Here is a 12,608-nt window from a genome sequence, read left to right as displayed (position 1 = left end):
GGGTTAATTATTCTGGCAGATTGTTTTGAGGTGTGCAATGACCCTTGTACTAACATGAAGTGATAGGACATGGCTTTGCAGTGTGTCCTTTGTAAGTGGCTGTTTCTTACAAAGATGTACCCAATGGAGAGAAAGATAGCGAACCAGCTGTAACATGTCAATATTCTTGAACAACTCAACCTGTGACGTATGTGCAAGAATACTGGGTGCTTAGTTATTCCTGGGACCACCATGTCTCAGTAGTAGCTCTTGCGAAGGCACTGCCCCAGGCATTAAGGAAGGTCAATGCAGTGATAAAGAATTACTGATCCCAGTAATGTAAGGTGTATTGTCTTTCACTATAAAATGGGATAGCATTGTTTTCTATCATTTGCCAGTGTCCAGGTCCAAAATCTATGAGAATTTCCCCTTGCCTGACCCTCCCCGTGAGGGAGCGCAAAATCTGTTAGAAAGGACGGTTGAAACTGCAGCTTGTTCCTTATGTAGCTTCTCACTAATTACAAACGAGGAGGTCATGAAAGGCTTAAGGACAGCCAAGTCGGGCTCTCTGAGTGATATCTTTCCCCCCAGCATTATGACGCTGCTGGCTACCAGCTGTGTCCAATCAATCACAGATATCTTCAACCTGTCAACCTGTCACGGGCGCGATCCCTCCAATATGGAAGGAAGCCCATGTACGCCCGATTTTTAAAAAAAAACCTCGACGGACCCAACCTCCCTTGGAAACTACAGACCTATTTCCCTCCTGCCTCTTCTCAGCAAGATCCTTGAAGGGATTATTAACCGGCAGCCAAGTTCTTATCTCGAGGCAAACCAGCTCTTGGACCCTTCGCAGTCAAGTTTTAGACCTGGGTTCAGTACAGAGATGGCGACTCTAGAGGTAACAGATTCGCTAAGACTTACTGTCGATGCAGGAGGGTCAGCAATCCTAGTTCTATTGGATCTCTCCGCAGCCTTTGATACCATCTTGCACCTTAGGCTGGCGGAGAGATTCATGGAAGCAGGGATCAACGGAATGGCACTTAAGTGGCTTAACAACTTTCTCTCAGAGAGATTCCAAACGGTGGTACTGGGCCCCTACTCGTCAAAAAAAATCACCTAAACAGAGGAGTGCCACAGGGCTCTTGTTTGAGCCCGACACTTTTTAATTTATACATGGCCCCACTGGCTAGGATTGTGGAGCAATTAGATTTTGGTATCGTCTCCTATGCAGACGATACACAGTTGATCTTTAATATCGGATCAAATCCAGCTCTAGACAAAACTCGTTTTGCCAAAGGAATGCTTACCATTGCGAACTGGATGACTGCAAATTATCTCCAGTTGAATCCGGATAAGACCGAACTGATGCTACTAGGCAAAGCTACTGACGTCTGGTCAGATGACTGGTGGCCACAGAAGTTAGGGACTGCACCATCACCCAAAGAGACAGTGAAAAGTCTGGGACTAAAGTTGGATCAAGCTTTAAATATGAAAGCCCAAGTCTCGGCAATCACAAGCTCATGTTCTCTTCCAGGGGATCCTCATCAATAGTCATAAGCACTGAATATTCCCGCCCATGTGCGGGACCCCGGAATCAATATAAAAATATATATGTAAAAAACACATATATCTCGCTCCACATATATGTATGTACACATATTATTTTTCTCACACCAATGCAGCTCCATAACTGAGGCTAAAACAATGTAAACACATATACATGCACTGAAATTAGTAAGGAAGTAAAAGAAAAACACATTAGGTCAAAAAACCTTTGAACTTTGTGTTTTAATGAGTAGACCACTCATAAATCCTGAAAATTGCTTGTAAATAGACATTGTTAGCCCTCAGGCTGCATTGCAAAACAATAGCATAGAAAATGAAACCATTTTCAACAAAAAACTGGCACCGTGCCTTTAAGGCAGCCCTCACCCCAGGCTTCCCATCATGCCTCAGGGGTGACAGTTAGGTCAGTTGTTCTTTCCGGCTCCTTCAGTCAGGACCCTGGGGAAACAGCTCCCTTTCTTTTTGGCTTTTTGTCAAAAAACATTCTTGTTACCTACAATTTTTTGCTTTCACTCGACGTCTTTTTGACCTAGGGTGTTACTGCTACCTTTTTTAGGCTTAATAAAGGTGATTTTTCTGTCAGAGATGCCTTCACTCTTTGACAAATGCCCTTCATGTGGAAGGAAGATGACCAAGACTGACACTCATTCAGTGTGTATCCTGTGCCTACCAGACTCTCATTCCTCGAAAACCTGTGAACACTGCCAGGTTTTATCATCCAGAACTCTGAAAGAACGTGAGAGGATTCGTGTTTATGGGCTTTCTGAGAGAGGAAGATCTCCCAAGAAGCAGAAAAGTCGGAAGGCGCGGTCGACGTCGAAAGAAGCCCCTACTGGTTCACATTCGGTGTCGAGATCGGCGTTGGAGAAGCAGTCGACGGCGACGAAGAAGATGTCTTCAGCGTCAACATCCAAGGTACCTCCGCTACAGACAGCGTCGAGGGATAGGTCACCATCGAAGCAGAAGAGTTCGACGTTGAGCCACCTGACGTCGAAACAGCATCGTCATGCTATGACGTCGAGGCATTCTCCGTCGACGCCTTGCCACCGGCGTTCGGCGTCGAAACATCCTCCGTCGACGACTAGTCATGGTCGTTCGGCGTCGAGGGAGCCTCTGTCGACACATAGTCGATCGACGTCGAAGCAGCCCACGTCGACGCCCGATCAATGGCGTTCGACGTCGAGGCAGCCTCCATCGCATTCAGACAAGCGGCATTCGGCCTCGAGGCACACCCCGTCGCCGACAGAGCACCGGCGATCGGCGTCGAAGCAGCCTCAGTCGTCGTCGAGTAGACAGCCTTCAACGGCGAGATGCTCTATGCCGAAGGACAGTCATCGCCACCCGAGTTCGTCGTCGAGGAATCCACGGTCGACGTCGAGAGAGCGTCTATCTGCTCGGCGTCGATACAGCCACCGTCGATGGATCAGCGGAGATCCAGGGAACGGAGCGTTTCGCAGCCAGTGAACATCTCTCCTGCAAGGTCACAGGAGAGGTCGCCTTTGAAGCAGGTGCTGCAGGAGAAAGAGGGTGAACCATTGGACCAGTCTCAAGTCCTAAGGCCTCAATTAGGTTCTCCAGGATCAGCATCGGCTGCAGAGGTGGGACAATCTCCAGTGCAGGATCCTCCTGCCAAGAGAAGGAGGGTCGCAGAAGAGAGATCTCGGTCGAGGTCATCCTCTAGATCTCTAGTGAGCCTATCCTCATCCTCTTCAGCATCTCGCAGTGGCAGATCTTCGGATGGACAAAACAGCGATTCGGATAGGGAGAGGTCCAAGTCCCCTGCAAGATCGCAACAGGATCAAGCGGATCAGCCTCCACGGTCACGTTCACCAGTGAAGGATCCCACACACAAATCTCCTCCTATTCGTCTTTCCCCAAGGTGGTATAGACCTCTTCACCTCTGGGCCAAGGACAAGGAGATGGCAGATCGGCTGAAGGCGTATCGAGACCAGGCTACCCGCCACAAGGAACGGTCTCGTTCTAGGCACTCAAGTAATAGAAGATCTCGTCACAGAAACCGATCTCATTCTAGAACGCGCTCAAGTAGAAGATCTAGGTCCAGGAGGACCCGTAGCTCTTCAAGTTCTTCGAGGACCCGATCTCACAGGGATTACTCTCCGACCCTGACAAACAGTCCACGCTCGAGTATATCTCCAACTGAGGATATTTTCTCGTTCTAAGACATCTTGGGCAGGGGAGCCCTGAAGCTAGGAGTGCCTATGACTGCTCCGCAGATCAAGACGACGGTCATATTTGAAACCCTACAGCACAGAACGACACCCAAACCTTTGTTGCCGTTGGTCCCGGGTATAATGGACCCAGTGAATGAAGTCCTTCTGACTCCGGCAACGGTGAAGTCCGTCCCAGCGAGGATTCTCAAGAAGTATCGTCCTCCTGATGAGGATCCTCTGTTCCTCAAGTCTGATCCCCCGCCTGATTCAGTAATCATTGCGGCGGCAAGAAAATCCAATGTGGCAGCTTCTTTCCTCAAGGTCTCCAATGCGGAAGCGCTGCTCGGCAGATATGATAGATCTCTGTGGGACTCACTTCAGAGGTTTTCTGAAAAACTTCCTCAGGAAGATAGAAAGGACTTTGAGGAGGTTCTGTTGGGGGGCAGTCAAGTCTCCAATCAGATTATAGGAGCGGCGGCAGATGGGGCAACGTTGGCTGCGCATGGTTATGCGCATGGAATCACAGCGAGGAGATCCTCATGGTTGCGCCTTACGGCATTGAAACCCGAGGCTCAAGCCAGAATTCTAAATCTTCCTTTTTCTGGCACGTCTCTCTTTGGTGCGAGTGCTGATGAGGAGATGGAGCGGATGAAGACTGAGTTAGACACTCTCAAAGCCGTGGGGCTTGAAAAGAAAAAGGAATTCCGGAAGAAGTTCCGTTCGGACAACAAGGGCTCTTCGAAGCAGAGGGTTCAAACCCCTCACTGGCAGAAGGGCCAGAACCAGCAAGGCCAACAAAAGTCGCAATACAAAGGCAAGCGCAATTCCAAAGGAAATGGAAATCAGCGACAAGGCAACAACTTCAATAAGTCTCAGCAGAAGCAATGAGTCTTCACTTCCCCCAGCGCCGTTGTCCACTCCAGTGGGGGGAAGCATTGCGCATCACAGGACAGAGTGGCAGGCCATTACAAAAGATCAATGGGTGTTGTCTACGCTGCAGAATGGGTACTGTCTTCGTTTCCATCGTCTACCTCCACCCGTTCCTCCGATGTCAACGTCAAGCCACCAGCTACAAATGTTAAAGAAAGAAGTAGCGACACTCCTCGAGAAATCAGCCATCGAGAGGGTACCGGTGGCTCAAAGGGGGAAAGGAGTATACTCGAGGTATTTTCTGGTCAGAAAAAAGGGCCAGAAGGCTGAATACAGGCCTATTCTGGACTTGAGAACACTCAATCTACATATACGAAAAGAAAAATTTCGCATGTTGGCGCTTCACCAAATATATCCACATCTCAGGAAGGGGGATTGGATGTGTTCGGTGGACCTTCAGGACGCATATTTTCATGTCCCGATACGACCAGATCACAGAAGATTCCTTCGGTTCCGGGTGGGGACCTCTCACTACCAATTCAAAGTCCTTCCGTTTGGGTTGAAGTTGGCCCCCAGAGTGTTCACAAAGTGTGTCGCAGTGGTGGCGGCAGCTCTACGCCGCAGGGGAGTCTTCGTATACCCATACTTAGACGATTGGCTGTTGAAAGGTCCAACTCCAGACAATGTAAGGAATCAATTCCAGACATGCATAGAACTTTGTCAACGTCTAGGCCTGCATGTCAACGACAAGAAGTCGGTCTCCCATCCCACTCAGAAGATTCACTTCCTAGGAGCTCTGATAGACTCCGAGGTAGGAAAAGTGTTTCCTTCGGAGGAGAGACAGTTTTCAATAGCACTCAAGTGCCAGCAAGTTCTTCGCAACAGGACTCAGAAAGTGCGAAAGATAGCCTCCCTCTTAGGATCGATGGCTTCCTGCATATTCTTAGTACCGAACGCCAGACTTCGGATGCGTCCTCTTCAGCAGGATCTGGAGGACAAATGGGACCAGCAATCAGATCGCTGGGACGATCAGATCACTTTGTCGGAGGTAGCACGATCTTCCATCCTGTGGTGGACGAAGAAGCAGAACATGCAAGTGGGAGTTCTCTTCCATCAATCTCCTCCTACACAAACGATCATCACAGACGCGTCATTGCAAGGCTGGGGGGCGCACATGGGTCCTCTTCAGGTGCAGGGTCTGTGGTCGTCCAAGGAAAGCACCTACCACATCAACTTGCTGGAGTTGAGAGCAGTCCACCTGGCTCTCAAAGCGTTCCTTCCCTCGCTTCAGAAAGAGGTGGTTCTAGTACAGACGGACAACACCACCACTATGTACTATTTAAACAAGCAGGGAGGAACCCGCTCAAGGACTCTGTCACTAGAAGCTCAGGGCATCTGGCATTGGCTTCTGGCTCGCAAGTTGTCTGTTCAAGCAGTCCACCTCCCAGGAGAGCAGAACGTGAGGGCGGATGCACTAAGTCGGCACTTCGAAGACAGAGAAGACTGGGTTCTCAATGACGAAGTGCTAGACGACGTGTTCCAGTCTTGGGGTCGTCCTTCCATAGATCTCTTCGCGGACGACGTAAACAGCAAATGCCCAAGCTTCGCCTCAAGGTTCTATCGACCAGGAACGAGGGGGAATGCTCTTTTGATAGATTGGTCAGGGGAATTTGTGTACGCCTTTCCACCCCTTCCTCTGATCCCGAAGGTGGTGAGCAAGCTGAGCCACTCGTGCATAACGATGATCCTGATTGCCCCCGACTGGCCGAGGCAATGGTGGTACACGGACCTCCTTCACCTGTCAGTGTCACCTCACAAGAGGCTTCCATGCAGGCTGGACCTGTTATCGAAGATGAACGGGAGGATTCACCATCCCAACCTTCCGTCATTGAACTTGGCAGCATGGCTCCTGAGGTCATTCAGTACGGCCATCTAGGGCTGCCACAAGACTGCATGTCCATTCTGAGAGAAGCACGACGTCCTTCCACGAGACATTCTTACGCATGCAAGTGGAAGAGGTTCTATATGTGGTGCGTGCAGAATGGTCACAATCCGGTGAAGAGTCAGGAAGAAGCAGTTCTTCCATACTTGTTATACCTTGCTAAAGCAGGTTTGAAGTTTAACTCCATTAAGGTGCATTTAGCCGCTATAACTGCTTATAGGCGATCACCTTCACAAACCTCTTTTTTTCAGTTGCCAGCAGTAAAATTTCCTGCAAGGTCTGAAAAAGGTTTACCCTCCTGTACGGCCTCCTTCTCCTCCCTGGGAGCTGCACCTAGTACTATCAAAGTTGATGGGCCCACCTTTTGAGCCCATTCATAAAGCTACTTTACAGCATATTTCCTGGAAAGCGGCTTTTTTGGTAGCGATTACGTCAGCCTGTAGGGTGAGCGAAATTCAGGCCCTATGTACTAAAGAACCGTATACAGTTTTTCATTTGAACAGAGTGGTGCTCAGAACGCACCCTTCTTTCCTGCCGAAAGTGGTGTCAGATTTTCATGTCAATCAGTCTATCTCTTTACCCACTTTCTTTCCTAATCACTCTACTCCAGCTGAGAGGGCGTTACACTCTTTGGACCTGAAAAGGGTTTTAAAGTTCTATCTGGACAGGTCCAAGTCTATTCGACAGTCTGATCAATTGTTTGTTAACTACGGATCGATCAGAACTGGCCATGCAGCATCGAAACGGTCCATTTCCAGGTGGATCGTTTCGTGTATCAAACTTGCTTACCAATTGGCGCAGAAACCTCTGGTTTTTACTCCTAAAGCGCATTCCACTAGAGGTAGAGCGGCCACGGCGGCTTACCTACATGATGTGCCCATGTCTGAGATTTGTAAGGCGGCGACCGGAGGTCTGTCCATACATTTACCAGACATTACTTTCTAGATTCTGACACGAGAGCAGATACCCAGGTGGGCCAGGCCTCCCTGAGGAATCTGTTTAACAGCTGAGTTTTTTGGCTGTTATTGCTTGGTTGGGTCATGTACTTCTCATTTACCTGCAGGTGGTTGATGGGCTTGCTATTCTATTCAGTGCTTATGACTATTGATGAGGATCCCCTGGAAGAGAAGGATAAATTACTTACCTGTAATCCTAGTTCTCTTCCAGGGGTATCCTCATCAAAGTCATAAGCAACCCACCCGCCTCCCCAGGTAAATGAGATTTGGTACTTTTTCAATCTTGTGGTTGAGCCCTGTCTTCAGGGTTATGCAAAGAACAACTGACCTAACTGTCACCCCTGAGGCATGATGGGAAGCCTGGGGTCAGGGCTGCCTTAAAGGCACGGTGCCAGTTTTTTGTTGAAAATGGTTTCATTTTCTATGCTATTGTTTTGCAATGCAGCCTGAGGGCTAACAATGTCTATTTACAAGCAATTTTCAGGATTTATGAGTGGTCTACTCATTAAAACACAAAGTTCAAAGGTTTTTTGACCTAATGTGTTTTTCTTTTACTTCCTTACTAATTGCAGTGCATGTATATGTGTTTACATTGTTTTAGCCTCAGTTATGGAGCTGCATTGGTGTGAGAAAAATAATATGTGTACATACATATATGTGGAGCGAGATATATGTGTTTTTTACATATATATTTTTATATTGTTTCCGGGGTCCCGCACATGGGCGGGAATATTCAGTGCTTATGACTTTGATGAGGATACCCCTGGAAGAGAACTAGGATTACAGGTAAGTAACTTATCCTTACTATACCCTCCGACTAGTGAGGAAAATATTACCTTACATTCCGCTCCACCATCGGAGAACCCTAGTCCAAGCAATGGTCACCTCACAATTGGACTACGGGAATGCCCTATTGGCGGAAGTCGGGGAGACGCTTATCGCCAAGCTACAGGTGGTGCAGAACACTGCCGCCAGAATGATCCTCAATCAACCGGCGGGTTCCCCCTCAGCGCCACTGTTAAGGAAACTTCATTGGCTATCAGTAAAAAAGAGGTAATTCTTTAAGATCTGTTGCCTGACCTTTAAAGCAGTCAATGACACTGGCCCAATGTACCTACGTAACAAGATACAGAAATATACCCCTAGTAGGCATCTGAGATCAACAACTCAGCATTTGCTACAGTCCCCGCGCATTCGACTGGTCTGGACGGGAGGGAAAGCCTTCTCGTACCTGGCACCTAAGTACTGGAATCAACTCCCGCTGGGACTGCGCACTATGACCAGCTACAACGGTTTTAGAAAACAGTTGAAAGCTTATTTATTTTAAACTTAGACTATTCTCGTTTCTTCTTCTTTAGGGAGGTTGTTTTGACTGGATAGCGCCGCGATGACCCAGGGTGAGGTGAGCGCTTTATAAACTATTAAACTAAACTAAACTAAACAGGTCAGTTAGTCCTGGATACACCATAAAGACCCTGAAAAGACTTCTCCACTCTCAGCCACATTACTTCTGTACAGGGAAGGAGGACTCATTGGCAATGTAGGGTGGGTGCTTTGTACTCACAGTTGAGTGGTATATTTGGTTGACCACAAAGCTTAGGATGTAGTGTGAGTATTCCATATTGCCAGTTAACAAAGGTATTCTTTTTTACAGGTAAACCTTATCAAGTAACTGCATAAAATGTTATGTTTAATGAAGTAGAACTTGAAATACTTGAAGCTGCAATTTATGATCTCTTAATCAAATACCACAGTGAATTCCTTAAGAAAAGAATGTGATGGAGACATGGCAGGATCTGAAGAAAAGGATACTGCATATTCATCTGCACTCTCATTATGAGGAAACTTGGCTCCATCATTTTGCACAGAGCTCTCTGGTCAACCTTCTCACTTCATCTTTTGCAGGAGCTTAAAAACCTGGCTTTTCTCACATACATCATTATGAGCGTGTTGTCTAGTCCGCTGCCTCCTTTTAGTTGCATTAGCGCCTTAACGCCCTTGGGCTTAGTTCGCGCTGTATAAGTCCAATACTTACTTACATCGCTTGGGAATGTTCTGTTTCCTGTAGCTGGCTATCCATTTGCGGCTTTAATTCATCCATAGATGTGCAAGGCTCTGTGTTTGCAGTTTCCCTGGGAATCTTGTACATGTTTCTGACACAACCTTCCATTTGTGATGTTAACAAAGCCTGAAATCCATACCCCTCCAAATCCTGATATTCAGATTGTTTAGTTGGAAAAGCTTTTACATAACATCGTTCGCATCATACTGGTTTCTGAGTGGTTTGGTCAGCAGTAAAGTAGTCCAGAATCTCTACTTTCCCAGTCTGTGGATTTTCTTATAGGGAACTGCTCCGATGGTGAGCCCACAAATATGTTGTCTTGAGGAAGATGGGTCAACTAGTGTTGATAAAAGTTTATAGGATCAGATTCAAACACTGCAGCTGTCGAGCATGGTGACGCCGTTGCATTTTCACAAACTACCAGAGGTCTTTTTTGAATTGTAGTCAGTCCTAACACAAATAGGTCCCTTTTATAGTTGGATAGCTGAATGAAAGTTGTAGTAAAGGAAGATGCACAATCCACTGTGTATATCAAGATCCTTTATTGTAAGTTCCTTCCAAGTTCTTTGATACAGAAGTAAGACCCCACCAGGAGCTAGCTGTTAGCAGCTCAGCCTGAGTTAACCAACTGCCACAGTCAGGTAGAGAGAGACACTGCGAGCCAGAGAGTCACCCAGGCATTCTATTATGTCACAGAAGACATAGTACAGTCTATCTAGTGAAGAACATTAGAGAGGACATTTACTACACATCCTCTTCCCTTATGGAATAGTAACAGAACAGAGAACACAATAGGCAAAATACCTCAAATGCAACATCAACAGAAAAGTACAAGAATGAACTTGAAAGAGATGTTCAAAGATGACACTAGCATGGGGTATCATAAGCAGAAATGTGAATAAAGAAAAGTAAATTAAACACTATATGCCACATCCCCCTCCCTTTACGAACCGAAACAGCTAAGCTAAGTGGGCACACTCAAAATTTCCTCACACTACAGGGTAAACACCCTAGGACGAAAGAGAGTGTAGACGGAGACATAGAGAGAGACACATAGGGCAAAATTCACTCAAGACAACCCTAAAAGAGCAAACCCCTTTCACAAAAATTCACCAAAGAAAACAATCTTAGCAAAGAACTAGAGCTTCCCCTGATAAAGACGTGCTGACACTAAAGATATGAACATTTCACAGTACAAAGTCTTTCCAACATGAAACCCTGGCCACGAGTAACAAGAAGGTATACTTAGACTAGAACATAGTGCACAAACAGTCTCCACCAAAAGCAGGGGACAGTGTAAAGTAGATACACTGAGATTAAAAAGTAATACAACCTCCCCTAAATAGGGTACACCACAGGGTAATAAACCTGGGAACAAAAATAGGGCAAGGACTACCTGTAAACTCCACTACATGGGGCATGGACTACCCGCAAACACAAAACCTCCCATATGTAGGGTACACCACAGGACAATAAACCTGGGAACCAAAAATGGGGCATGGACTACCCACATGCACACAACCTCCCCTGTGTAGAGTACACTGCAGGACAATACCTGAGAACCAAAATGGGCATAGACTACCCAACAACACACAATCATGGGCATGGACTACCTACAAATACCCAACTTCCCCTAAAGAGGTTACTCCACAGAATTACAGCCTCCCGCACACACACAAACTCCCCTGAGTAGAGTACACCACAGGACTATAAACCTGGGAACTAAAAATGGGACATGGACTACCCACAAACATACAACCTCCCCTGTGTAGGGTACACTACAGGACAATGCCTGGGAACCAAAAATGGGGCATGGACTACCCACATGCACACAACCTCCCCTGGGTAGGGTACACCGCAGGACAATACCTGAGAACCAAAATGGGCATGGACTACCCAACAACACACAATCATGGGCATGGACTACCTACAAATACCCAACTTCCCCTAAAGAGGGTACTCCACAGAATTACAGCCTTGAAAACATGACTTGGGATTGACTACACGCAAACACCCTGAAAAACCAATATTACAATATCCCCTAACACCCCGTACAAGATGAACAAAAGTATTGGCACACATAAAATATGTAGCATGATGTTGACTAATACATAGCATGCAGCGAGATAAGAATTACTAGTGTTAGGCAAGATAAATAACTGACATAACTCTGGTGAGCGACCTCTCACCCGGGATCCAAACGTCCAGACCAAACACCAAACAGGACATACATAAAGTCAACTTGCTGTGTCTCAGTAGAAGGCTTGTGGGTCGATGTATTGTCAGAATTGGTGTTTACAGTTATCGCTGAGTCTTGCCACACAAACAAAGTATCAGACCATCTATTTGATGCCATAACTGAAGAAAAGTTCATAGATGTATAGTTCCACTCCTCAACTGAAATATCGTCCAAAATTATCCGCATCGTAAAGAAATTGAAGCACTGAAGTGCAGGTGAAAACTCTTTTTCCGCCGAAAAACGGAGGTTTTATTATCCAAACCGTACTGAGGTAGTCGTCTTCAGATCCTTACCCCTTCCGGTTGCTGCTGGTACCAGTGTTGGATAAATAGCTTCAAACTAAACGACTTTTGTGTACAACGACGCTGTGCAGTTACCGGGAAGTGTCCAGAGCAAGCTGTTGTCTTGGCAACTAAATTGTAGTCAAAATGGCCGCCACGTCGACCGTAGTAGCGTAAGAAGCGTGGGGATCAAGCTTGACGTGTCTCCAAGGAAGGCGTCACAGGCGTCACAGGAGCGGAGGACATCAGAAGAACCTCGCTACGTGAGAAGACATTCACCAACACCCAGAAGCATTCTAAGACGTCATCAGATGGACGGGAGCAGAGAAACAGAGAAGATCGCTGCCGGCCAACCGTCGGCCAACCGGCATTATCATACAGTACGGTGAGTATCTGAACATGGCAAAGCGCAGTGATACATTAAACCCATGTTGAAGTGGCACTGTATTTACGCGCTGCTGAATAACTTCTGATGCTTGAAGAGTTGGCACACAAAAGTTCCTTTGCAGAGCAACGCGCAACCAGCAAAGAACCAGACT

At 46.9% G+C, this 12,608-nt stretch overlaps 1 protein-coding gene across 3 annotated transcripts in view; it reads left to right on the top strand.

Annotated features, from left to right (window-relative positions):
• ABCD4 (ATP binding cassette subfamily D member 4) overlaps positions 1-12,608 on the top strand; it is a 216,581-nt gene that overhangs the window by 132,015 nt on the left and 71,958 nt on the right. The window lies entirely within an intron of this gene.

Source organism: Lissotriton helveticus, chromosome 9 (genome assembly GCF_964261635.1).
Source record: "Lissotriton helveticus chromosome 9, aLisHel1.1, whole genome shotgun sequence".
NCBI classification, from domain to species: domain Eukaryota; kingdom Metazoa; phylum Chordata; class Amphibia; order Caudata; family Salamandridae; genus Lissotriton; species Lissotriton helveticus.
This window is presented reverse-complemented; position numbering and strand designations above follow the sequence as displayed.